At 46.7% G+C, this 27,178-nt stretch overlaps 1 protein-coding gene and 1 long non-coding RNA gene across 15 annotated transcripts in view; one reads left to right on the forward strand and one right to left on the reverse strand.

Moving 5' to 3' along the window:
• LOC119953761 (guanine nucleotide-binding protein G(I)/G(S)/G(O) subunit gamma-7-like) overlaps positions 1-27,178 on the reverse strand; it is a 256,723-nt gene that overhangs the window by 201,965 nt on the left and 27,580 nt on the right. For 9 of the 14 annotated variants that reach the window (XM_038778365.1, XM_038778363.1, XM_038778367.1 and 6 more), the window contains one exon: positions 10,592-10,655. The exons of the other annotated variants lie outside the window; for them this stretch is intronic. The gene's annotated coding sequence lies outside the window, so the exon portion shown is untranslated. The remainder of the gene's footprint in view (positions 1-10,591; positions 10,656-27,178) is intronic. 14 annotated transcript variants of the gene reach the window in all.
• LOC119953764 overlaps positions 196-27,178 on the forward strand; it is a 147,060-nt gene continuing 120,077 nt past the window's right edge. Inside the window, exon 1 of the long non-coding RNA XR_005458095.1 lies at positions 196-278. This is a non-coding gene — a long non-coding RNA (uncharacterized LOC119953764). The remainder of the gene's footprint in view (positions 279-27,178) is intronic.

Raw genomic sequence — 27,178 nt, forward strand, 5'->3', positions numbered from 1 at the left:
TTCTCAACTACCATTAAAGTCCTGGTAAAATATTTTTATCAATTAATAAATTACTAATGGGCATGATTTAAACACCCAAAATCTCATGACCAGGGTTTACTGTAATTTCAGCCAGCAGGTCTAACCACTCTAGGTTCTATTTCCAGGAAGAAAAGCATGATCTGCTGGTGATGCAATAGCTTCCCTCCTGCCACGTGACCAATACCATTTGACACTGACGCAGCAAATTTTGACTTATGGAAAGATTAGAGGTGCCCATCAGTGCTTCCAGCTCTCGGGTAGGTCATTTTTACTGTACTAGAACCTATATTCAATACACAACAATTATCTGTAACCACTTTATTAACCCCATAATGTTTGCAGCAGCATTCAAGATATCTATCTATTCACGTATTTGGCCTCCTTAGCTCAGTAAATTCATCTTTACTTGAAAGCGTTGGGGAATGAAAAAAGACAAAGAGGCATGGAATGGGGAGCCAAATATAGATGAACAAGGCTTGTTAGGAAAGGAGGGACAGGGGATGTTCACTGTTTACACATTCCCGATGATATGAGCAGCAGCATTTTGGGAGAAGTTGGAGTTTATGACGAATGGAAGGTAACTGCAAGGGTAATTTGGAGGAACTAAAGAATAGTCTGATGGTGACAAGAGAGTTTACTTTTGAATTGCATGCGTAGAAACCTCAGGAGCTTACGACATTAGCATGAATCTGTGTATAATATCAAAGCAGCATAAACATACAATATACTGTGTGAATTGATCATCAGTGCAACAAATTTCAATAAATCTGAGTGATTAGTTATATGCACAAAGCAATCATGATAGGAGTCATGACACGATATACAAACTGACAATATTTTAAGACACTACACTCATGCAATGAATACCCGAGGAATATCTAATGGACTTTCAAAATTACATTCAAGCACTTGCTGCCTCAATTGAATGGTGGAATAATTCTCATATACAATATAACACATGGTTCAAGAAAGCAACATTTATCCCCCCCCCCTCCCTTTACACCTCTTCTCTCTTCCACGCGCTGACACTACCACCACAAGCAGTAGGTGTGTAGAAAGAGCAACTCTTCTCGAAATGCTTTTAAAGTTCAGTGAAGACTAATGCAACGGACAAGTAGAAGCTCATCTATATAGCAAACAAAATAAACTACTTTCCAAAGCAGCAGTTCGACAATGTGTGTCAGTGGGTTATTCTATTGTTTATCTACAGGACATATTATACTGTGCTAATTATAGAACATGCACAAAAGATCATCTAAATCTTTACAAAATGTCCCAATTGATTAACAATATTTCCTAAGGCTGCCATGCCACTAAATTCACAGCAGCCCTGTACAGTACAATTTTAAACATTAGCTCAGTAAAAAAATATTCACTAGGTAATCAGTAAGTACAGCCAAGTGCAAAGTCTTATTTGTAAACCGATTTATACCTGTTGAAATGAATAATTTAAGTCAGATAAGCCTATTTTTATAATGACTACTGGTTAGCTGCAACAGTGACAACACATGACTATTTTAAGAACATTCAAGCCACTCGCAACCAACATCAGGAGGTTACTTAATGTGATCATGATGCCTCCAGGGGGCCGAGAGGTAGAGGTGGTGGTCATCATGGACGCAGAGAAGGCCTTCGATTGAGTGGAGTATCTGTGGGAGTGAATATCTGTGGGAGGTCCGAGGGAGGTTTGGGTTTGGGTAGGGCTTTGTGGACTGGGTCCGGTTGCTATATCAGGCACCGGTGGCTAGTGTGCGGCAAACCGGGTGAACAAAAACAAAGAAAATTACAGCACAGGAACAGGCCCTTCGGCCCTCCCAGCCTGCGCCGATCCAGATCCTTTATCTAAACCTGTCTCCGATTTTCCAAGGTCTACGTCGCTCTATTCCCGCCCGTTCATATACCTGTCTAGATGCCTCTTAAATGATGCTATCGTGCCCACCTCTACCACCTCCGCTGGTAAAGCGTTCCAGGCACCCACCACCCTCTGCATAAAAAACGTTCCACGCACATCTCCCTTAAACTTTCCCCCTCTCACCTTGAAATCGTGACCCGTTGTAATTGACACCCCCACTCTTGGGAAAAGCTTGTTGCTATCCACCCTGTCCATACCTCTCAATTTTGTAGACCTCAATCAGGTCCCCCCTCAACCTCCGTCTTTCCAACGAAAACAATCCTAATCTACTCAACCTTTCTTCATAGCTAGCACCCTCCATACCATGCAACATCCTGGTGAACCTCCTCTGCACTCTCTCTAAAGCATCCACATCCTTCTGGTAATGTGGCAACCAGAACTGCACGCAGTATTCCAAATGTGGCCGAACCAAAGTCCTATACAACTGTAACATGACCTGCCAACTTTGTACTCAATACCCCGTCTGATGAAGGCAAGCATGCTGTATGCCTTCTTGACCACTCTATCAACCTGCGTTGCCACCTTCAGGGTACAATGGACCTGAACTCCCAGATCTCTCTGTACATCAATTTTCCCCAAGACCCTTCCATTGACCATATAGTCCGCTCTTGAATTTGATCTTCCAAAATGCATCACCTCGCATTTGCCTGGATTGAACTCCATCTGCCATTTCTCTGTCTAACTCTCCAATCTATCTATATTTTGTTGTATTCTCTGACAGTCCTCCTCGCTATCTGCAACTCCACCAATCTTAGTATCAACTGCAAACTTGCTCATCAGACCACCTATACCATCCTCCAGGTCATTTATGTAGATCACAAACAGCAGTGGTCCGAGCACAGATCCCTGTGGAACACCACTAGTCACCCTTCTCCATTTTGAGACACTCCCTTCCACCACTACTCTCTGTCTCCTGTTGCCTAGCCAGTTCTTTATCCATTCAGCTAGTACACCCTGACCCCCATACAACTTCACTTTTTCCATCAACCTGCCATGGGAAACCTTATCAAACGCCTTACTAAAGTCCATGTATATGACATCTACAGCCCTTCCCTCATCAATTAACTTTGTCACTTCCTCAAAGAATTCTATTAGGTTTGTAAGACATGGCCGTCCCTGCACAAAACCATGCTGCCTATCACTGATAAGTCTATTTTCTTCCAGATGTGAATAGATCCTATCCCTCAGTATCTTCTCCAACAGTTTGCCTACCACTGATGTCAAGCTCACAGGTCAATAATTCCCTGGATTATCCCTGTTACCCTTCTGAAACAAAGGGACAACATTAGCAATTCTGCAGTCCTCCGGGACCTCACCCGTGCTCAAGGATGCTGCAAAGATATCTGTTAAGGCCCCAGCTATTTCGTCCCTCGCTTCCCTCAGTAACCTGGGATAGATCCCATCCGGTCCTGGGGACTTGTCCACCTTAATGTCTTTTAGAATACCCAAATCTTCCCCCTTCCGTATGACAACTTGACCTAGAGTATTTAAACATCCATCCCTAGCCTCAACATCCGTCTTGTCCCTCTCCTTTGTGAATACCGATGCAAAGTACTCATTAAGAATCTAACCCATTTCCTCTGAGTCCACGCATAAATTCCCTCTTTTGTCTTTGAGTGGGCCAATCCTTTCTCTAGTTACCCTCTTGCTCCTTGCATACGAATAAAAGGCTTTGGGATTTTCCTTAACCCTGTTAGCCAAGGATATTTCATGACCCCTTTTAGCCCTCTTTATTGCGCGTTTGAGATTCGTCCTACTTTCCCGATATTCCTCCAAAGCTTCATCAGTTTTGAGCTGCCTCGACCCTATGTATGCTTCCTTTTTCATTTTAGCTAGTCTCACAATTTCACCCGTCATCCATGGTTCCCTAATCTTGCCATTTCTATCTTTCATTTTCACAGGAACATGTCTGTCCTGCACTCTAATCAACCTTTCCTTAAAAGACTCCCACATTTCAAATGTGGATTTACCCTTAAAGAGCTGCTCCCAATCCACATTCCCTAGTTTCTGCCGAATTTTGTTATACTCTGCCTTTCCCCAATTTAGTACCCTTCCTTTCGGACCACTCTTGTCCTTGTCCATGAGTATTCTAAAACTTACGGAATTGTGATCGCTATTCCCAAAGTAATCACCTACTGAAACATCAACCACCTGGCCGGGATCATTCCCCAATACCAGGTCCAGTATGGCCCCTTCCCGAGTTGGACTATTTACATACTGCTCTAAAAAACTCTCCTGGATGCTCCTTACAAACTCTGCTCCATCTACGCCTCCAACACTACACAAATCCCATTCAATGTTGGGGAAGTTAAAATCTCCCATCACAACCACCCTATTGCTCCTACATTTTTCTATAATCTGTCTGCATATTTGTACCTCTACTTCATGCTCGCTTTTGGGAGGTCTGTAGTAAAGTCCCAACAATGTTACTGCACCCTTCCTATTTCTCAGCTCCACCCATATTGCCTCAGTGCTCGAATCCTCCATCGTGCCCTCCTTAATCACAGCTGTGATATCATCTCTGACGAGTAATGCAACTCCTCCACCCCTTCTACCTCCCTCTCTATCCTTTCTGAAGCATTTATACCCTGGGATATTCAGTTGCCAGTCCTGCCCTTCCCTCAACCATGTCTCAGTAATACCAATAACATCATATTCCCAGGTACTGATCCAAGCCCCAAGTTCATCTGCCTTACCTGCTGCACTTCTCGCATTAAAACAAATGCACCTCAGACCACCTGTCCCTTTGCGTTCATCATCTCTTCCCTGTCTACTCTTCCTCTTAGTCACATTGAGTTTATTGTCTCGCACCTTACTGGCTTTAGTTGCTGCTTCTTTACTGACCTCTAACTTCCTAATCTGGTTCCCATCCCCCTGCCACATTAGTTCAGACTATTTCAGGCTGCGCCAGGGGACAAGACTGGGGTGCCCACTTTCCCCACTGCTGTTTGCCCTGGCTCTAGAGCCATTGGCGATGGCACTTGAGAACGTCTCAAGCCATTCCGAACTTTATAAATTATTATTGGGTGGCAAATATAGCGATGGTCAGGAAGTGGGTAGTGTGGGAGGGGACGGTATGGGAGCAGGTGGGGGTGGCCTCATATAGGGGCACAAGTTTAGGGGCACTGTTAACGGCACCTCTGCCATTCTCGGCCAGGTATTCCACAAGCCCAGTAGTCGTGGCTGCCCTGAGGGTGTGGGGACAGTGGTAGCAGCACATGGGGCTGGAGGGGGCATCGGTATGGGCACTGATGTGATAATCACCGGTTCACTCCAGGGGGGGGGGGGCTCCTTGGTGGCAATGGGCAGGGATCGAAAGATTTGGTGAACTCTTTATCAATCAGGGCTTCCCGAGTTTGGAGGAGTTAGAGGAGGAGTTTGAGCTGTCAGGTGGGAATGGGTTCGGTATCTGCAGGTGAGGGGCTTTGTGTGGAGGCAAAGTTTGACCTTCCCGCATCTGCCGCCCCAGGGCCTACAGGATAAGGTGGTGTCGAGAGTAATAGTAGGGGAGGGGAAGGTTTCATAAATCTACAAAGACTGATGGAGTGGGAGGGAGCACCGATAGGGGAGGTGAAGCAAAAGTGGGAAGAAGAGCTGGGTAGGGAGTTGTCGGCCAGATTTTGGGAGGAGTCCCTGAGGCGAATCAATGCATCCTCGTCATGTGCCAGGCTTAGCCTGATACAATTCAAGGTGGTCCACAGGGCGCATATGACAGTGGCCCGGATGAGCAGGTTCTTTGAGAGGGTGGAGGATAGTTGTTGGTGGTGTGTGGGGGGACCTGCGAACCATGTCCATATGTTTTGGCATGTCCGAAGCAGAGGGGTTTCTGGCAAGGGTTTGCTGACATCATGTCAGAACGGTGAGTGTGGTCCAGAGGTAACGATCTTTGGCGTGTTGGAAGATATGGGAGCCCCGGGGGCGAGAGAGGTCTTTTCCTCCCTGGTGCTCGGAGATGGATCCTACGAGGGTGGAGGGACTCTGTGCCCCCCAGGTCGGGGGCATGGGTTAACAACATGGCAGGGTTTCTCAGACTCGGGAAAATCAAGTTCGCCTTGAGGGGATCGCTGCAGGGGTTTGCCCAGTGGTGGCAACCGTTCATTGATTTCTTAGAGAAAAATTAAGCTGTCAGTAGGGGGGAGACACGAGTACGGTTAGGAAGACCAGTGGAAAGGGAGACTGAGAAAGGAGGTCCTGTTTGTTATGGGGTTGTGTGTTGTTTTGTTCCTTTTGATATCTGATGGTTAAAATTATAAATGCCTCAATAAAATATTTTCGAAAAAGAAAAGAACATTCAAGCCGAGGGGGACACCTCGTCAACGGGCTAAATTTGAAAAACAATCCAGGAGAGGCGTCATAGCAAAACAGCAAGTTCATTGGCTGGCTCGTAATTGCTAATTTGCATTACCTATATTCTAAATTGCTTCAGATTAGAGGTAAAAAGCGAAATATTTTACAGATTAGCAAATCTAAAAATCAGCTGGAATTTTAAAAAAACAATTAAAAATGAAATAAATAAAATAGAGATGCAGGGCCAGGTGATGTGTTGTACCTGCAGGAGAAGGGAGCTGGTGGACCCCACTGTGGTTTTTAGTAAAACAATCTGTAGAAATGTTGGTTGCTTGAAGAACTTCGGCTCAGAGTTAATGAGCTGAAGTCGGAGCTTCAGATGCTGTGACACATCAGGGAGGGAGGGGGAAAAGAGTTATCTGAACGCCGTGTTTCAAGAGGTAGTTACACCTCTTAGATTAACTACCTTGAATTCGACCAGTGGTTAGGGACAGGAGGGTGTGACGAGTGTGAGTAGTGCGAGTGATATTTAGACGAGTGTGTGTGAGAGAGAGATGTGGTGTGTGAGGTGCGCAAGAGTGCGAGGTGAGGTGTGTTTGAGTGTTCAGGATATCTCATCTGGGCTGCAGAGGGACTCGAGTGGGAGGGCAGTGCTTCATGTAGGTACCACTACGTCGGTAGAACAAGGATAGAGGTTCTGCTGAAGGAATAGGAGCAACTAGGGGCAAAACCAAATAGGTTAGAAGTTCCGGATTACTACCTGGGCCACGAGCTAATTGGCACAGGGCCAATAAGGCTAAAGATGTAAATATGTGGTTCAAAAGGTTGGTGTAGGAGAAATAGATTCAATTGCTGGGACATTGACACAGTACTGGGGAAGGAGGGAGCTGTCCCGATGGGACTGTCTTCACCTCAATTAAGTTAAAAAGAGAAGGTAGGAGTGCAGATTAATGATGAGAACTTCAAACTAGTTAAAGGGGTGAATGGCTCAGGAGAGGTTAGTAAAGTTTCCAGAATAAGTAACAGAACAGAGTATGGAAAGCAGCAGGAATCCAACTTCAGGCACAGCAGATAAGGGGACAACTATAAGAAGGGGGGCAGTCAACGCAGGACTGAGGGTGTTGCACCTGAATGTACACAGTATACAAAACAAGGTAAATGAGTTTGTAGCAAACATAGAAATTGGCGGGTACGATGTGGGCATCACAGACGTAGCTACAAGGGGATCAGGGCTGGAAACTAAATATTCAAGGATGTGTCTTATCAAAAGAACAGGCAGATGCGCAAGGTGGGGGGGGGGGGGGGGGGGGGGAAAGAGAGAGAGAGAGAGAGAGAGAGAGAGAGAGAGAGAAGCAATCAGAGGACAACTAAAAAGCCATTAGGGGTGAGAAGATGAAAGACTGTAAGCTGGCTAGTAATATAAAAGATGATTGCAAGAGTTTTTTTTTAATATATAAAAAGGCAGTCCTCTTGATTGCTTTTAAAAGGCTATGCAATCCTCTAGCTTCCCCCTAATCCTCGCTACATTGTCTGCTTTTTCCTGTGCTATTATGCTGTCCCCGACTTCCCTTGTCTGCCATGGATGCCTTAGCACGTTTCCTCCTCCTTGGGATGAATTTCTGGTGTGCCTCCCGAATAACCCCCCAAAACTTCTCTTGGCATTGCTGTTCCACCAGCTTCCCTGCTTGGCTCAGACTCAAGTTCCTCTGCAGCCCAGATGAGATATCCAGAACACGAGCACTAGGTAGGCAACACTACCTTTGGGATCCTCGACCCCGATCACAGTGTCTATATGCCCCCAACGATACTACCCCAATTAAGACAACATTACTTTTCTCTCCTCCCCCACTTGAATGATGCCATGTACCACGGTGCTGTGGTCAGTTTATGGACATTGGACCATCAATAGTGGTTAGCACTGTTGCTTGAAAATGAAAAATGAAACTCGCTTATTGTCACGAGTGGGCTTCAAATGAAGTTACTGTGAAAAGCCCCTAGTCGCCACATTCCGGTGCCTGTTCGGGAGGCTGGTACAGGAATCGAACCGTGCTGCTGGCCTGCTTGGTCTGCTTTCGAAGCCAGCGATTTAGCCCTGTGCTAAACAGCCCCTTCTGGTGCTTCACAGCACCAGTGACCAGGGCTTGGGTCACTGCCTGTGCGAAGGTTGCACATTCTTCCCGTGTCTGCCTTAGTTTCCTCCGGGTGTTCCGGTTTCCTCCCACAAGTCCTGAAAGATGTGCTTGTGAATTGGTCATTCTGAATTCTCCCTCAGTGTACTCGAACAGGTGGCAGAGTATGGTGACTAATGGGATTTTCACAGTAACCTTGATGCAGTGTTAATGTAAGACTAATTGTGACACTAATAAAGATTATTATTACTGTAAAATGAGATTGGAGAAGTAGTAATACGTAAACAAGGATATGGCAGGTGGTGATCACTGGTGGGAGGGAGGGTCGAAGAGGATTGGAAAATGGCAAATGTAACACCTGTTTAAGAAGGGAGGGAGGGAGGCAACAGACAGGAAATTACAGGTCAATTAGCCTGGCTTCAGTTGTTAGCAAGATGAGTCCATTATCAAGGGTGAGATTGCAGAATACTAAGAAGTACACTGCAAAATACGGTTACGTCAACACAGCTTTGTCAAGGGGAGGTCATATCTGTTTGAATTCTTTGATGACTTAACGAGAGAACCAGTGGACGTGATGTGTTTGGATTTACAGAAGGTCTTTGACAAGTACAGCAGGCTGCTAAGTAAGATTTAGAGCCCATGGTGTTATGGGCAACGCACTAGCATGGGTCGAGGATTGGCTGACGGCAGAGGATGGGGAAACAGGCGTCTTTTTCAGAATGGCAGCTGGTGTACGCAGGAATCAGTGTTGGGGTCACAACTATTCACGATTTGGGAGGAACGGAGGGCATTGTTGATAAATTTGCAGATTATATAAAGATATGTAGAGGGACAGGTAGTGTTGGACAGGCTAGAAGAAACATAAATCATCTCTGCAGGCTGCAAAAGCGCATTAACGTCCTTGGGACCTCCCCAGTCAAACTACAGTCCACTGGGCTAGACTGAAAAACACATTCCTTTGTCAATTTCACCTGCTATTCCCTCGAAGCAAAAGAAAATCCTTTTTAAAGCCATGATCACTGCAGCCACACACTATACCCTCAGGCTTTTAACTCAAAATTTATCCCAACATTTATAATCCAACTTTCTTAAAATCTTCCAATCGCTACACTTTCCAATCTCATTAGAACATGCCCAGACTTAAATATGGGGACTTGGTGAGTTCGGTGAGGTAGACATACAAATAAGAAACATGGATATGCTCGTTACATGAGTAGCTCTTGACTATTGAGGTTTGAAACTTCTTGGTTGGCTTGTGCCTAGATTGCAGGTCACGGTTTCAAAGTTATTGAATTATTTCAACATCTTCTAAGCGTACACGGTTGTCGGAAATATTGTCCATAGGTTGAGATAGAGAGACAGTATTTGCTACTGCAGGGTATAGCAATTGAATCCAATCCAGGCTTCAATTGCCTACCTTACATTTTCAAGCAGGTACTTTGGGCAGCAAGAGTTAATGGTGTCCCTCTTTTGGCATGGTGCCTCAAGATTGAAAGTATACAACAGCCAAAGATGCAATATAGTCACTCACTATTTCCTGCTTCAGCAGGCAGTAGCATTGCTGAAGCAACAACGGTAATTTTTTTTTCCTGCCCGTCAATTTAATCTTTTCCCTACTCAGAAAGAACCAACTCCTTGCTCGGCACAGTTCTACATAATTTGGTGCTTTGCCAAAGAAGCTGGACTTCGTACATGACCTTAATAATAGGTTTCAGCAGTTTATACTTCATGCATTACAACAAAGCTTATTGACACAGCACACAGCGTAATTAAGGATTGCTGGACAAAGATCAAACCAGAAGTCCAGCCAATTTTCTTCCTAACCAGAGGTATTACGAATAAATACAGCAACCAGCTAAAGTGATCAAATCCAGGAACTTCCTTTATCTAAATAGCTCAGCAACTCTCAGATATCAAGGTGACTTCATATATGATGCAAAAGGCAAACTTCAAACAGAATCTGAAAAACAACGGTATTCAAGATTTCGGAATTGCACAGATGTAGTGAACCCTCTTCTAGTTATGTTTATTGAAGGAGGTTTTCCATTGTCATAATGGTAGCTAGAAAAGTGGATTAGCTCCACCTTGGTCTGTGCTGGCATCACTGGTAAAATAAGCATAGGAATTGCTAGTCATGCCCAATGGAACAACAGCTACAACAGTTAGTAATTTCTCTTACAACTAAGAATATAATTTTAAGACACTTCAAAAGATTGTTGCTCGAATAACTTAAAATGCTGACCTTATTAGCTGATCCAACTGGAACTGATTCTACACTTAATACTCCAACAGAAAACGTTCACTTCCTGGAAACGGCAAAAACAAATAAAACATTTCTGTATAGCTATTTTAAAAACATTTGAAGCATATTAAATGTATAAAAAACTAATATGTTGAGTTTCATTGTATCACCATATTTACACAAACATAGATTGCATGGTGTCCATGTGCAGGAGTCACTGTATAGTCATCAGGAGCAGGAACTCAAGCCGAAAACCAATGGGCAAATTCATACCAGATCATCTACTTGCTTACTGCCTCAGGTGAGATTATACATGCTTGGTGATAACTCGCCAATTGTGAGCTGTAATATTAAATAATGCCACAGAGCCACATAATTAGGTCAAACTCACAACCGTATACACAAATTTTGCAACAGGACTTTAAGAATTGCAATCATACAACTATTTATTTATACTTTTTAATGAATGCTATGTAATCATCCCAAAGTGCTTCACAGAAAGTAATCATTCAAAATTGACACCAAGCCAAATAACCTGGGACAGCACAGTGGTTAGCGCCAGGGTATATAGAGTTTGCACATTCTCCCGGAATTTCCTCCCACAGTCCAAAATTAGGTGGATTGACCATGCTTTGTGTCCAAAGGTTAGATGGGGTTACAGGGAAAGGATGCAGACTTGATGGGTTGAATGGCCTCCTTCTGCACTATAGTGATTACACGGAACTTCCATTTTCTAGTTTAACAGTACAGAGTTCAATTGCAATCTCTGAAAATGCTCCCTTCGGAAAGGCCAGCTAAATCAGCACAGTGAATGAATTAAACGAAGGCTGTCTGAAGTGACTTTTTTTACCCACTAATGAATCCAACTACAAAAGATTATTTTTTTTATTAGATCAACAAATCGACTTACAAGCAACTGCAGAATTTGCCAGTTTTGTCAGAAGGGTTTACAAAGGTAACCATTTGTAACTTGCATCTGGTATGTAGTGCAAAGAGATTTATCGCCACCATGAGACAAGAATATGCATTGCACTCACTGACACAACTTTTGCACTTTTTTACATTTTTCTCTCTCTCACATATCAAGCACATGCGTAATTTGTTAAACAAAAACAGAAAATACTGGACAATCTCAGCAGATCTGACAGCATCCGTGGAGAGAGAACAGAGCTATTTATACGATAACTTTGTCAAAGATAGAGAACCAGAAATGGGATGAGATACACATTGTTGGAGCAGAGTCTGGATATAGGGCAAGCGATAGGTGGAGATTGAAAAGACGTCATGGACAAAAAGACAAAGGGAATGTAAATGGTGGTGACAGTGACCAAGAGGGGTGCTGATAGTGGCACATTAAGAGATCAGAGTGGGGTTAGCACTGCCAGAGTCCCAGGTTTGATTCCTGGCTTAGGTCACTGTCTGTGTGGAGTCAGCACATTCTCTCCGTGTCTGCGTGGGTTTCCTCTGGGTGCTCCGGTTTCCTCCCACAAGTCTGGAAAGACGTGCCGTTAGGTGAATTGAACATTCTGAATTCTCCCTCCATGTACCCGGAGTGTGGCGACAAGGGGATTTTCACAGTAACTTCAATGTAGTGATAATGCAAGACTACTTGTGACAATAATAAAGATTATTATAATAAAGGAAAAGGCAGAACAGAGGCAAGTGTCTCAAAGTGCTTGGAACTTGGAATAGGGAACAGATGACCCTTGTTATGTGCCAGGGCGTAGAAAATCCAGTTCACTTGACCTATGGCCTTTATGCTGAATTTGGTTACGATGGAGCACAAAAAGCCTTCACTTCAGGTGTGATTCATCAAGACTTCCTAGACACCGTAATCCAAACAAGGTTTATTCTAAGAATGTAGTTAACATATTGAAAATACCAAGCCATTATTAGCTCGGTCACAAACTTAAATTTGTCTCGTTTTCCCGGACCATGGGTTGAACACTCACATCTTTTGCCCCATAATTGAGCTTCCAACCTTGAATCCTCTCCATGCAACTGTAACCTACGACTTCTGGTGGTGGCCATGAGCTGAGCAGTCGCACGTCTTGGACCTTTTTGACCCGAGGAACAGGCACCAAAATTGTAAAAAGCCTAAATTATTCGGACACCATCAACAACTCGACCGGTTTGGGATATCGGCAAACCACCAAACAGGTCGGAAGGGGAACAAACATTGGAGCCGGCCCACTTGGCAACGCAAATCAGAACATGGCGGACCCAGTAGAGTCGCCAACACCATCCCAGACATCGACAGAGACGCTGATGGAGTTCACGTCAATAGAAATCTAAAAGCACATGGAGGCAGTAAGAGGACCACCTAATGGCAGCAATAAGACAGCAAATCAAGGCATGCTGCCCCCATACATGTATCGATGGGCAGGGTGGAGCAACAGCTGGAGTGTCGGTGTTGATCTGGAAGTGGAGAAGGTGGTCACCGAGCAAGATGAATGAATCGTCACCTCGCTCGAGGCCGAAAAACCAAGGTTGGCAGCGACCCAAAAGACGCTGAAGACCAAGATAGATGACCAATGGATAGCAACAGATTGCAACGTCAAAGCTCCGGATCGCCAGGCTACCAGATGGCACAGAAGGTTCAAGAGGGCCAGAGGGCCCAAATGAGTTCATGTCAAGGATGCTCGGGAAGCTGGTCAGGGAGGAGGGCCTCACCAAACCCCCAGAGGTAGATTGGGCCCACAGGTTGCTGTGCCAGAAGCCACGACTGGGGGAACGCCCGCAGGCAGTAATCATCAGACTACAAAAGAACATATCCAGAGTTGGGCAAGGAACATGCAGTCTTGCAAATGGGAAGGATAGGCCAGCGTCCAACAGGACACTGGGGCTGACTTGGTCAAGCGCAGTTCAATTGAGCCAAAGTACCACTTTTCAAAAGCAAGGCATGCTATACCCAGCGAGACTCTGGTTCACATACAAGGACAAGGACCAGCACCACTTCTTCAACACGCCGGAGGAGACAAATGCTTTTGTGCAAAGGAACGGACTGGGTAAGAACTGAGCGGAAAAGCGCAAAATCATGGACCTCTATGAATGATTGGGGGGTATATACATTGTCTGTGGATGCTTTTTTAAATCCTTTGGTCCGTTTTTTTCTTGTTCTTCTTTGCTGTTTTAGCTCCAGCTGGCGGGTAAACTTCAAATGTGTCTTTCCGCAATTGTCTAGTGGAGAATCAACACATTTATTGGCATAGGGAACTATATTAGAGCTTGTGGATACTAGGGGTTAGGGTTACACAGCGGGGCCAGGCCAATGGGGCAAGGAGGGGTTTGGCACTCCTCCTTGGAAGCAGCCCCTTCAACAGCCCAAACTTAGTGATATTAAGTAGCGAAAAGGGTGGAGAGCCCATCCTAGCGAGCAATGTCGTTAACAGGAGTAACGCAGAGTGGAGGGGGGGGGGGGGGGGGGGGGGGGAAGAGAAACTGCCATAAGCACTCTTTTCCCTTGGTTTCTGTGGCTATGAATCATCTTTCATTCCCTCACCCTACAGAATAAATATCTCCCACTTTCTATACCTTTAGCTCTGACAAAGGGTCATTTGGACTCTAAACGTCAGCTCTTTTCTCTCCTTACAGATGTTGCTAGACCTGCTGAGGTTTTCCAGCATTTTCTCTTTTGGTTTCAGATTCCAGAATCCGCAGTAATTTGCTTTTAAGCAGTTACTAGACGGGCTGGTATTCCCAACGGTGGAGAAAAAGGGGCAGGGACTGGAATCACTGTTGAGGGGGATCTCAAGGGGGCCATGGAGTGCATAAACACCAAGCAATCCAGGAAGGCCTAGGGTCTAATGGGTTCCCGGGCGACTTCTACAAAAAGTGTGCGTCAGTATTGGCCCCGCACCTGTGGGAGATGTTCAACAATTCGCTGTCGAGGGGGCCCTGCCACCCACACTGGCACAGGTCTTGATCTCACTAATCCCAAAGAAAGAAAGACAAAGACCCAGCAGAGTGTGGGTCATACAAACCCATCGCACTCCCGACACTTGGCGTAAAAAGTCCTTGTGAAATTTCTGGTAAAATGACTGGCGAGTTGCTTGCCAGAAGTCGTTGTGGAAGGCCAGGTACGTGATCGCGGAGATGATTCTACGGGACGAGGGCTAGGGGAGAAGCCATATTGATTCGCAAGAGGACGAGGTTCACTGAGACGAGGACAGTTATGAACCCAGGGGGATGATACGTCATTGTCAGCAATGTCCTGACGTGGCACTGGTAAACGTGTACACACCCAACTGGGACGACAGAGATTTTATAAAGACAACCATCTTTAGGTCATAGGCGAGTACATTATTAAAAACCAGAATGGGGAAGTCTCACCTTCCGCGTTCTGGGAGGCTCTGAAGGCTGTGATCAGGGGAGAAATTATAGCCTACAAGACTTGAAAAGACAGGGAAGAGAGGCAACAACTGATTGATTCCATCCTGGAGGTTGACAGGGAGTACTCAGAGGCCCCAACCTTAAGAGCTTCTGGCGGAGAGGAAAAAGCTGTAAATGGACTTTAACCTGCTATCCACCAGGAAAGCAGTACACCAACTCCGCCAGACACGTGGGACCTTCTAAAAGCAGAGGCAGACTGGAACTGAGCCAGAAGAGGTCAATTGGGTGTTTGAGACCTTCTACCAAGGGCTGTACACCTTCGAGCTCCCCAACGGGGGCGCAGGGAATAAATGGTTCCTCGATGAACTGGATCAGTCTGGCGGAGGAAGTCAAGGTGGACATACAGCTCTCCCTGGCAGGGGGAGTGCAGACTATCAAAATGAATGCACTGCCGAGATTCCTTCTCCTGTTCAGGTCCATACCAATCTTCATCCCCAAGGCCTCTTCCACAAGATAGACAAAATTATCATGGATTTTGTGCGTGCGTGTGGGGGCGGCAAAATATGAGTGGTCTGATCATGCCAAATCTACAATACTATGACTGGGCAGCTGAGGCAGAGAGAGTGAGCGGATGGATACGTGAACCCAATATGGAGTGGGTGAGGATGGAGGAGTCTTCCTACAAGAGAACGAACCTCCGGGCCCTCTCCACAGCAGCGCTTCCATCCCCTCCTGACAAAATACACATCCTGCCCAGTGGTGGTAACCACACTACAGACATGGAACTAGATGGGGCAACATTTCGGTCCAACCAAGATGTCCTCCATGACCCCCAGCTGCAGAAACCACAAATTTCCACCATCTTTAAAAATGGAGACAGGACAGGACAGGAACTCGGACACCTCCATATCAAACACGTTCTCTGCAAGGAGACGGCAGGATACCACAGGGTCCCGAGAGACACACTAGAGGAACTGATATCTACGTACAGTAATAAGGGTGGGGAGGAAAACTGTGAGAACATCTATGGACAGTTACTGGGCAGGGCAAGACTACCACTGGACAAAGCTAGACGAAAATTGGAGGACGAACTGGGGACAGAAGTGGGTTGGAGACTCTGGAGCAAAGCACTGAACAGGGCAAACTCCACCTCTTCCTGCACAAGGCTCAGCCTCGTGCAGTTTAAAGTAGTGCACAAAGTGCACCTAACCAGAATCCGAATGAACAGATTTGTCCCGGAGGTAGAGGATAAATGTGAACAGTGCCAGGGAGCCCGTCCAATCACATCTGGGCTTGCCCCAGAGGGTTCTGGACAGCCTTCTTTGTGGTGATGCCCAAGGTTGTGGGGAGTGAGGGTGGACTGCTCAAGAGTGTGGGGGGGGGGTTGTTCTGCTGACGTGGGAGGGACTTGAAATAGGCACTTGAAAGGAGGTCGAGGGTGGAGGCAGCCAACGGGCTGGCCAGGAATGGCGCGACGCACGGGCCGGAGCCGGCCCGAGAAAGGCTATGGCTGACCGGCGTGGTGGGGGGGGGTGGGTTGTGTCCCCCGACCAGGCTGATCACCTGGAATGTCAAAGGACTGAATGGGCCGGTTATGAGGGCGCGTGTGTTCGCACACTTGTGGGCTCTGAGGGCGGACGTAATTATGTTGCAGGAGACACATCTGAAAGTGTCTGACCAGACCAGGCTAAGGAAGGGCTGGATTAGCCAGGTCTTCCACTCGGACTTGGACTTGAAGTCCAGGGGGGTGGCAATCATGATCAACAAGCGGGTGCAATTTGAGGCGGAGGGCATAGCCGCAGACAGGGGGGCAGATACCTGATGGTACGGGGCAGACTGGAGGGGAGAAGAGTGGTGCTGGTGAATATATATGCCCCGAACTGGGATGACGTGGACTTCATTAAAAAAGTGCTGGGGAAGATCCCGGACCTGGACTCTCACAGGCTAATAATGGGGGGGGGGGGGGAGACTTTAACATGGTCCTTGGATCGGTCGTGTCCCAGAACGGGTAGACCCCCAGCAATGGCAAGGGAGCTAAAAGGGTTTATGGAGCAAATGGGGGCAGTGGACCCCTGGAGAGATAGACAGCCGACAGGAAGGGGCTACTCGTTTTACTCGCACGTCCATAAAGTATATTCTAGGATAGATTTCTTCGTACTAAGTAGGGATTGTATAGCGGAGGTAAAGAACACGGAATATTCGGCAATTACTATCTCAGACCATGCCCCGCACTGGGTAGACCTGCAGATCGGGGGAGCGAGCTACCAACACCCGCAGTGGAGGCTAGACGTGGGACTGCTGTCGGAGGAGGGGATCTGCGAGAGGCTTCAGAGGTGTATGCAAAATTACTTGCAGGTGAATGACACGGGGGAGGTCTCAGCAGCGACCCTGTGGGAGGCGCTAAAGGCAGTAGTGCGGGGGGGAGCTGATTTCAATTGGGGCCCACAGGGCCAAGGCAGACAGGGCAGAGATGGATAGATTGGTCAGGGAAATGGGTCGGATAGATGAAGAGCACGCTGAGTCCCCGGGGGAGGTTTTACTCAGGGAGAGGCAGAGACTACAAGCGGAACTGGGGACACTATCCACGGGTAGGGCCGTGGAACAGCTTAGGAAGGCGAAGGGAGTGGTGTACGAGCATGGGGAAAAGGCTAGCAGACTATTAGCGCAGCAACTCAGGAGGAGGGAGGCGGCCAGGGAAATAGGTAGAGTGAGGGATGGGGAGGGGCGCAAAGTGGAGGACCCGGCAGGATTGAATAAGGTATTCCGGGACTTCTATCGCAAGCTGTATACTTCGGAGCCGCCGGAAGGACCGGAGGAGATGAAAAGGTTTCTGGACGGGTTAACCTTCCCAACAGTAGGTGGGGGGGGGGGGGGAGTGGATGAGCTGGGGGCCCCGATTAGAGTGGAGGAGGTATTGGGGGGCCTAAAGGCCATGCAGTCGGGGAAGTCCCCGGGGCCGGATGGATACCCAGTAGAGTTCTATAGGAAGTTTTCTGAGCTGGTGGGCCCGGTCTTGGCGAGGGTTTTCAATGAGGCAAGGGACAGAGGGACCCTGCCGCCAACAATGTCGCAAGCCACTATATCACTGATATTGAAGCGGGGTAAAGACTCGGAGGCGTGCGGGTCCTACAGGCCAATCTCCCTGATTAATGTTTTTTTTTTAATTTTAGAGTACCCAATTATTTTTTCCAATTAAGGGGGCAATTTAGAATAGCCAATCTACCTATCCTGCACATCTTTGGGTTGTGGGGGTGAAACCCACGCAGACACGGGGAGAATGTGCAAACTCCACACGGACAGTGACCCAGGGCCGGGATTCGAACCCGGGTCCTCAGCGCCGTAGGCAGCAATACTAACCACTGTGCCACCGTGCTGCCCCCTCCCTGATTAATGTTGACGCCAAAGGTACTGGCGGTTAGAATGGAGGACTGTGTACCGGAGGTGATTGGGGAGGACCAAACTGGGTTCGTGAAAGGTAGGCAGCTGGCAGCCAACCTGAGAAGATTACTTAATGTGATAATGATGCCCCCGGCGGGCAGGGAGGTGGAGGTAGTGGTGGCGATGGACGCCGAGAAGGCCTTTGACCGGGTGGAGTGGGACTATCTATGGGAGGTGCTTGGACGGTTTGGGTTCGGGGAGGGATTGGATCAAATTATTATATCAGGCCCCGAGGGCCAGCGTCAGGACGAACAGAGAAGTGTCGGAGTACTTTTGGTTGTACCGAGGGTCCAGACAGGGCTGCCCGCTCTCCGCGCTGCTGTTTGCGCTGGCCATAGAGCCGCTGGCGATTGCGCTGAGAGCCGCAGAGGGATGGAAGGGGATGGTGAGGGGCGGGGTAGAACATAGGGTCTCTCTTTACGCAGATGACCTGCTCCTGTACGTGTCGGACCCAGTGGCCGGGATGGGAAGTATACTGGGAATGTTGATGAAATTAAAATACAAATTAAATATGGCCAAGAGTGAAATGTTTGTGGTACAGGCAAGGGGTCAGGAGAGGGCTACCGTTTAGGCTGGTTGAGGAAAATTTCCGGTATTTGGGAATCCAGGTCGCACGAGACTGGGGCAGGCTGCACAGGTTAAATTTGGCCAGGGTGGTGGAGCAAATGAAGGGAGAGTTTCGGAGATGGGATGCACTCCCGCTGTCGCTGGCAGGGAGGGTGCAGACTGTAAAGATGACAATCCTCCCTAGATTTCTGTTTGTTTTTCAGTGCCTCCCGATCTTTGTTCCACAGTCCTTCTTCAAAAGAGTTAACAGGATGATCATGAGCTTTGTCTGGGCGGGAAAATCCCCGCGGGTGAGGGCGATGTTGGAGAGGAACCGCAGCGAGGGAGGGCTGGCTTTGTCGAGTCTGATTAATTATTACTGGGCGGCCAACATCGCTATGATAAGGAAGTGGATGGTGGGTACGGGGTCTATCTGGGAGCGGGTGGAGGCGGCTATGTGCAGGGGCTCCAGCTTGGCAGCCCTGGTCACGGCTCCTCTACCGCTGCCGCCGGCCAAGTACTCCACCAGCCCGGTAGTGGTGGCGACCCTGCGGATATGGGGCCAGTGGAGGAGGCATGTAGGGGAGACGGGGGCATCGGTTTGGGCGCCAATCTGCGACAACCATCGGTTTGCCCCCGCGAGTATGGATGGGGGGTTTAGAGTATGGCGGCGGGCGGGGGTGGGAAGAGTGGGCGATATGTTCCTGGAAGGGAGCTTTGCGAGTTTGAGGAGCTTGGAGGAGAAATTTCGGCTGGTAAGGGGAAATGATTTTAGGTACCTACAGTTGAGGGACTTTGTTCGTAGACAGGTCCCATCTTTCCCACGCCTCCCGCCAATGGGGATCCTAGACAGAATAGTCTCTAGGGGGGAAGAAGGGGAGGGTAGAGTCTCGGGTATTTATACGGTGCTCATGAGGGAGGAAGGGTCCCAGACGGAGGAACTGAAACTTAAATGGGAGGAGGAGCTAGGCGGGGAAATGGAGGACGGGCTGTGGGCAGAGGCCCTGAGTAGGGTAAATTCGACCGCGACATGTGCCAGGCTCGGGCTGATTCAACTTAAGGTCGTTCACCGGGCCCATATGACGGTGGCTCGGATGAGCAAATTCTTTGGGATAGAGGACAAATGCGCTAGGTGCGCGGGAGGACCAGCGAACCACGTTCACATGTTTTGGGCATGCCCTAAGCTGAGGGGGTACTGGGAGGGATTTGCGGACGTCATGTCCCGGGTGCTAAAAACAAGGGTGGCGATGGGTCCAGGGGTGGCACTTTTTGGGGTTTCGGAAGACCCGCGAGCCCAGGGGGAGAAAGAGGCCGATGTTTTGGCCTTTGCGTCCCTGATAGCCCGGCGACGAATGCTATTGGCGTGGAGGGACTCAAAGCCCCCGAAGACTGAGTTGTGGCTTGCGGACATGTCGGGTTTCCTGGGTATGGAAAAAATTAAGTTCGCCTTGAGGGGATCTGTACAGGGGTTCGCCCGGAGGTGGCAACCATTTATTGACTTCTTTGCGCATGTTTGCACATTTCTGCCTTTTTTGCTTTCTTTCTGTTGATGTCTGTAACTGTTTACAAAGCCAAAAACGACCTCAATAAAATTGTTTATTAAAAAAAAAGAAATATGTAATAAGAAATTGTACAACATGTAAATAATCCGTTAAAAGTATCACACCGTAGGGGCAGCACGTGGCACAGTGGTTAATGCTGCTGCCTACAGCGCTGAGGATCCAGGTTTGAATCCTGGCCCTGAGTCACTATCCATGTGGAGTTTACAAATTCTCCCCGTGTCTGCGTGGGTTTCACCCCCACAACCTTAAGATGTGCAGGGTAGGTGGACTGGACACGCTAAATTGCCCCTTAATTGGAAAAAGAGGAAAAATTGGGTACTTATATATATATATATATTTTTTTTTTTTTTACAATCATACTGTAAAATTGAAAAACGCCAATAAAAACATTTTTTTTTAAAATGTTCTCATTCTCCATTTTCATATTTTCCTCCAAAATTTACACCCCACCCACAAACAGTAAACGATAACAAACAAAATCACTCTCCTTAACAATAACAACAATCCCATCCTCCCGCTATCCCAAACAACAGCCCACCTGTCAATATATGCATCCAATAAAACAAACCCTCCCAAGGTGGAAACAAAAAAACAAAGGAGAAAAAGGAGTCCGGGACCGCCCATGGTCACCATAGAGTCCACCCTCTTTCCTCTCCTCTTTCCCCCCCCACCCCCCCCCCCCCCCCCCCCCCCCCCCCCCCACGCTGCCCAACCGCTGAAAGAGCACCATACGTGATACCCAAGAATTATTAACCCCCCCCCCCCGCCTCCCCTTCCCTCCAATCCAACTCCTCCTGCCCACTGCCTCTTGTAAAACTCCCCCCCCCTAACTTTCCACCCCGGCTAGACCACTCGGACCCTGTTCTGCCAGGTTCCAATGGCCGCAGCCCCTCCCCCCACCTCACTCCCGTTCACTGCCATGTTTAAACCGGCCAGCATGGAGGCCTGTGTCTGGGTCCCTTTCCCCCTTGCCCAGCCCTAGGGAAGCCCAGAAATCCCCTTTTAGCACACATATCCACCTACACCCCAAAGAGCCCTCACTTCGAGTGCAAATCCCATCACTTGTCCAAATATATACAACATTGGCTCCTTTAGCCCATATACCCACACACAGTGAAACAAAAAAGAACAAAAGAAAATACAGTCCTGAGGTTACATCAACACATGACCATTTCTCAATTCTGCCACAGTCCTTCTGCCTTCGCAAACTCCTCCGCTGTTTCCGCGTTCCATAATAAGTCCTTGACCTTATAAGTCACCCTCAGCTTCGCTGGATATACAATGCCATACTGCACCATGCTAATGTTCAGTCCCCTCTTCACCCGGTTGAAAGCAGTCCGTCTCCTTGCCAGCTCCACCGTAAAGTCCTGGTATACACGTATACCAGCTCCAGCCCACTGCACCACCCACTTCTGCTTGGCCCAGCACAGGACCTTCTCCTACGGAAGCACAGAGTCACTACCCTTGGCGGGTCACTCGCCTTTGGTACAGGCCTTCACGACCGCTTAGCCCGATCCAGTTCATATCGGGAGGGTCCTCCCCCTCCCCCAATAGTTTTGCCAGCATAGCGGCAAAATACTCCGTCAGCCTCGGCCCTTCAACTCCTTCGGGCAGCCCCACAATCCTCAAATTCTGTCGCCTGGATCGGTTTTCCAGGTTTTCCATTTTTCCTCGCAGATCCTTGTTCACCTCCATCACCTTCCGCATCTCCTTCCCCATCAAGGTAAGTTGATCACCGTGCTGCAACACCGTCTCCTACACTTCCCTTCAGCGCCTCCCCTTGCGCCCGCATCTCTGCCACTGCACCCGCCACAGCCGTCGTCACCGGGGGAATCGCCTCCTCCACTAGCACACTCAAAACCTCCCTCATCTCCTTCCACATCGCCTCCAAGTGTTTTGTAAACTGCCTTTTGAATTCCGCAGCCATAACCTTGGTTATTTCTTCAGCCGTATTCAATGCGGCCTCCCCTGGTGCTCCAGCCTTTTTCCTTGGTGACCCCGTGGTGACCTCTCCACACCCCGACGGGCCCTCATCGGCTTCTTTAACGGCCATTTCCTTGCTGATCCTGGACATCATCTTCTGCTGTGCCTCCTCTGCGCCTTCTCCGTGCCTTTTATTTAAATTTAAAATTTAATTAAATAAAATTAAATTTAAAGCCCCGATTTCACCGTATTCTATTAAGAGAGAGAAAAATGCATAAAGTATGAAATCTATGTATATAATCAAGGGAGAGTGCAAAGCTTCAGTGCTTAAAAATGTAATTTGCATCCAGTAATGTTCTAATAGCATTTGATACATTTTAAAGAAACTCTGTCACAATGTTTCTTTTAATTAAATATTCACCAAGCTTCCCCTTCTTTTGTGCAACAACCCAATTACAACCAAAGTTAATGAAAGCAAGAAGTGAAGGAAAAATAACAACTTGAGCACCACAGCTTCTCGGAAATGTCAAAGCTAATCAATAAATTGCACTTTCATATAGCTGGTACTTCTGGGTAAAGTAAAGGTCCAAATACAAGCCCCAGTTCTGGGATTATCAGCTAAATTTACCACAACAGAATATTCTACATTATTGTAACTAGCTTCTAGGAATCTGCCAAAAGTTGCCAATTCATTATGAAGACATATAAAGCTTCCTGTAGCTACATAAATTGAGTTCTTAAAATGATTCAGCATCTAACACACCGTGGTTGGAGGTACAAAATAAATTAGCAATTCAGGAGGCATCATTGCAGCAATGAAAGTAAAGTAGTATATATTATTATTAATTATAGAAACTCTTGCAGAATTCACTTGCAACATGCTTCATCCTTTGGATCCTATCATTGTTGGTTAGCAAACTATTTTTTTTTGGCAAAAAGAACAAAAATCAGCTATAGCTGCTCCCGAATATTTGATTATTAGAAGTATTAATGTCAAGGTATCTACAAATGGAACCTAACATTTGATGGATCAGAATATCTCAGGGGTCAATGTGCATAGTAAATTTATTACTATACATTCCAATAGACCATGAACACTTACATAACGTAATGCAACTCTTATTTCCAGCTATATTCCCATTAAATCCCCAGTTGAAAATGCTTATTGCCATTACATCATTCAATGACACCGCGCACAGTCAGCTTCCATGAAATAAAACACAGCCTTTTCTCTCTCAATATTCTTGACCTCAAGCTATCAGATCAATTTTTGCGGAAGCCCAAAAACTTTTTCTAGAACACCAGCAAGATGGAGGCTATCCGATTCTGTCTAGACTAGAAACATGTTTCCAAAAGTGTTAATTCTATCCCCATTTCTGGTAAATAGCTGTACGCTGCTTTTCTTGACACCACGACAAAGTATGTTTAACCCCATGTCTAATCTGTTACCAACACTATTATTTATCTGCACAGCACTGCAACTATTGCTTCATTGCTGCCAACACTTCCACTCATGCTATAATCCCTAATACGCCATTGGCATCCTCAGCCCTACCTATACGAAATAGATAGTTTATTCCAGACATCCAGCACTCATTCTATTCCACATCCCAAATCATCTCCCTGAACGTCAGTACAATAATTTTCAATCCCATCCATCTTTTCTAGCCATAACCACCCATACGCCCCAGCATACAAATTTAATTTCACAACCTCTAGTTTACTGTCTGTTCACTACTAACTGCTACATCCTGAGCCCTGCACAGTCTTTCGTTCAATCCTCTGAAACAACTCTGCCTTACGATCTCTCCCCCATCTTCAGATGCCAATTTGCTGGTGGAGAGAGTAAATGCTTACGGTGGCATGGGGAGCCAATCAAGCTGCTTCATCCTGGATGGTGATGAACTTCGAGTATGATTGGCACTCCCACCCCGATTTCCCCAAAACCCCTCTCACTTCCCACAAAGCACAAGTCAGGAGTGATTTCTTGCAGAATATCCAACCTTTGACAAAAGTGGAGAATTGAGAGAGGTGGAGAAAAGGGGGAAAATGAGATGGAGGAGGATTTTTCTCTGTGGAAGCTGAGGGAGGATATCTAAAAGGAGCTTGGCAGACCTCGGGTTGAGAGCTTGGCAGACGAGTTCTTGGGTACCAGTATTTACGACTGGTCCAGTTCAGTTTCTGGTCAACAGTGACTCCTGGGATTCTGACTGGTGGAGGATTCAGCAATGATAATGCTGTTGAACATCAATCGGAGGTAGTTAGACTCCCTCTTATTGGAACAGTAATTGTGTAACATTAATACTTGCCATTCAGTAGCCCACGCCTGAAATACAAATGCGACACAGACCATCATCTAAACAACTGCAAATTAAACAGAATACTAATCAGTAAACATTCCTACTTATGACCTTATGATTATAGCAAGGTCCAACACTGATGCAGCTGAAGATGCTTGGGCATAGGACACTATCCTGAGGAACACATTTAGTGGTATCTTGGGGCCGAGATGATCAGCCACCAACAACTGTAGCCAACTTCCTTCCTTAAATACAACTCCAACCAGTGGAGAGTTTCCCCGATCATCACTTTGTAGAGGACCAACATTCACTTTAGTTTCTCTTTTTCTAAATATTTGTAAAATCTTGCTATCTTATTTTATAGTTTGAGCTCGCTTTCTCTCATACAGTACTCTACTTCCTCCCTCAAATGTAATTATTCCTTGCTGTTTTTTAAATTCCATCCAATCTTTTTTCTTTTTAAATTTAGAGTACCCAATTCATTTTTTCCAATTTAAGGGGCAATTTAGCGTGACCAATCCACCTAACCTGCACATCTTTGGGTTGTGGGGGCAAAACCCAATGCAACCATGGGGAGAATGTGCAAACTCCACACGGACAGTGACCCAGAGCCGGGATTGAACCTGGGACCTCGACGCCATGAGAAATGATGTTGGAGAAATTGATGGGATGAAGGCTGATAAATCCCAAGGCCTGATAATCTACATCCCAGAGTTCTTAAGGAAGTGGCTCTCGAAATTGTGGATGCATTGGGGGTCATTTTTCAGGATTCTATAGCCTCTAGAACAGTTCCTGCCGATTAGAGCGTAGCTAATGTAACTCCACTATTTAAAAAGGGAGGTAGGGGGAAAACAGGGAATTATAGACCAGTACGTCTGATGTCGGTGGTGGGGAGAATTCTACAATCCATAGATCCATAGAATCCAAAGATTTTATAGCAGAGCACTTAGAAAATAGTGGCAGGATCCAAAATCACGCTCAACAAATTGGCAGGCAGTCACTCGTGTGGTACCGCAGGGATTGGCGCTAAGACCCCAGCTATTCACAAATGATTTAGATGAGGAAACAAAATGCCATAGGCACAAATCTCCCCAAAAAATTCTATGTTCATTTGTGGCGGGTTTTTCAGGGAGTTTCTCACCGGTTTAGCCCACACTTTAGGTTTTTTTTAAAGCACTGGGAAGCTGAACTCCCGAGATTGACAACGTCTCCAACAAGAGATAATCCAACCAATCGCTCCTCGATATGGCATTAACATCACCGAATCCTCCACTAACAACATCCTGTGGGTTATCATTGGCCAGAAACTGAACTGGATTAGCCATATAAATAAGTTTGCTGCAAAATTAGGCGAGAAATCCTATGGCGAGCAACACACTTCCTAATTCCCCAAAGTCTATCCACTATCTACCTCGCACAAGTCAGCTTGCAATGAAATATTCTCCACTTGTCTGGACGAGTGCAGCTCCAACAACACTCAAGAAGCTTGGTATCATCCAGGCCAAAGTAGCTCACTTGATTAGCATCCCTTCCACAAACATTCAATCCCTTCACACCAACGAACAGTGGCAGCCGTGTGCACCATTTACAAGATGCACTGCAGTATCTCACCAAGGTTCCTTAGACACCTTCCAAATCCTCAACCACTACCATCCAGAAGGACAAGAGCAGAAGATGCCTGGGAACACCACGACTTGGAGGTTCCCTTCCAAGTCGCTCATATCCTGAGTAGAAACATATCGCTGTTCCGTCACTGTTGCCGCGTCAAAATCCTGTAACATCCTCTTAGCAATGTGGGTGTACCTACACTGTAGGAACTGCAGAGGTTCAAGAAGGGAGCTTACCACCTTTCCAAGGGCAATAGGGGTGAGCAATACATGCTGGCCAAGGTAACACAAATCTACACCATTCCAGGTATTAGTCTGGTAAACCGTCCTTGAACTGCTAACGCATTTACACCCATTCTTAAAAATGAGACCAATACTGTACACAGTACTCCAAATGTGGTCTCACCAGTGCTCTGCTTTTGTATTCAATACCCTTCACAATAAACATGCTATTAGTTTTCCTAATTACTTCTGTACTGGTAGACTCGCCCCTTAAATTGGAAAAAATGAATTGGGTACTCTAAATTTAAGAAAGAAAAAAGATTGGATGGAATTTAAAAAACAGCAAGGAATAATTACATTTGAGGGAGGAAGTAGAGTACTGTATGAGAGAAAGCGAGCTCAAACTATAAAATAAGATAGCAAGATTTTACAAATATTTAGAAAAAGAGAAACTAAAGTGAATGTTGGTCCTCTACAAAGTGATGATCGGGGGAACTCTCCACTGGTTGGAGTTGTATTTAAGGAAGGAAGTTGGCTACAGTTGTTGTTCCTGCACCCAGATCCCTCTGCAATCTCTCAGCACTTAGATAATATACTGCTTTTAAAAAATTCTTCCTGCCATAATAGGCAGTTTCACATTTGCCCACATTATGCTCC

The sequence above is a fragment of the Scyliorhinus canicula genome, chromosome 18 (assembly GCF_902713615.1).
Source record: "Scyliorhinus canicula chromosome 18, sScyCan1.1, whole genome shotgun sequence".
Taxonomy (NCBI): domain Eukaryota; kingdom Metazoa; phylum Chordata; class Chondrichthyes; order Carcharhiniformes; family Scyliorhinidae; genus Scyliorhinus; species Scyliorhinus canicula.